Genomic DNA, 852 nt, shown 5'->3' with positions numbered 1-852 from the left:
TTTTTTTTTTTTTTTTTTTTTTTGCCAAAGAGGTCTGTCCAGCTCTGAAGGAGGAACTCTGTGCCCATCCTCTCTGCTTTCTGATGATCCAGCAGAGTCTGAGCTTCAAGCTTTGGCCAAGTTCTTTCCACGTGAACTTGGCATTAGCTTTGGGAGCCAATTCCTCTTGTTCCATCTTCTCCCACACTCTGGGATGTGTGGCAAGTGGCTTTCAGTATACTGCAGTGGTAGGTTCTCTATGTGGCTCTGGGAGTGGTGGAGAAACCAACATGGATTCTTGTCTAATACCTGATCTGGTCTTCTCAGGTTACATGGCAACGTGTGAATGGAGATTTGTATTTGCAAACAATGTGCCTCCTAGAAAAAAGAGTTTCTACCCAGGGAGATAAGGGGTGCATTGCATATGGGGACCTCAAAATCTAAGTCAAGAGCTGTGTGGAGCTGGATGAGGAAGAGTAAGGAGATGCACTTTGACAAGACTATGTCATTACAAGAACTATTATTCCTGGGAAGTGTGAAGTTTTTAAAGTATGAAGCATTACCCACTGTAAGTTATTAAGTTACGGATGCTATTTAAGAACTTCAAATGGCGTGACCAAGCAATGTGAGATAGCAGGAATATTAGGCCTTCAGCTGCCGGTACAAATTACTGATAGAGTGACTTTAATCTTGCTTGCTTAACCCTCAGTTTACTCTCTAAAACAGGGGTAATAAACTTTACTCCTTTGAGCTCTTATGGGATTTAAATTCAACACAGCACATTAAGCACTCGCTTTAGTCTCTGGCACACTGTAGGATCGCAATAAAGTAGACAACTCTTGGCATTTGTTAGGTTTCCAATTAAAGGCTCTT

Source organism: Myotis davidii, unplaced genomic scaffold (genome assembly GCF_000327345.1).
Source record: "Myotis davidii unplaced genomic scaffold, ASM32734v1 scaffold573, whole genome shotgun sequence".
In the NCBI taxonomy this organism is placed as follows: domain Eukaryota; kingdom Metazoa; phylum Chordata; class Mammalia; order Chiroptera; family Vespertilionidae; genus Myotis; species Myotis davidii.
Note: the sequence above shows the minus strand (reverse complement) of the source record.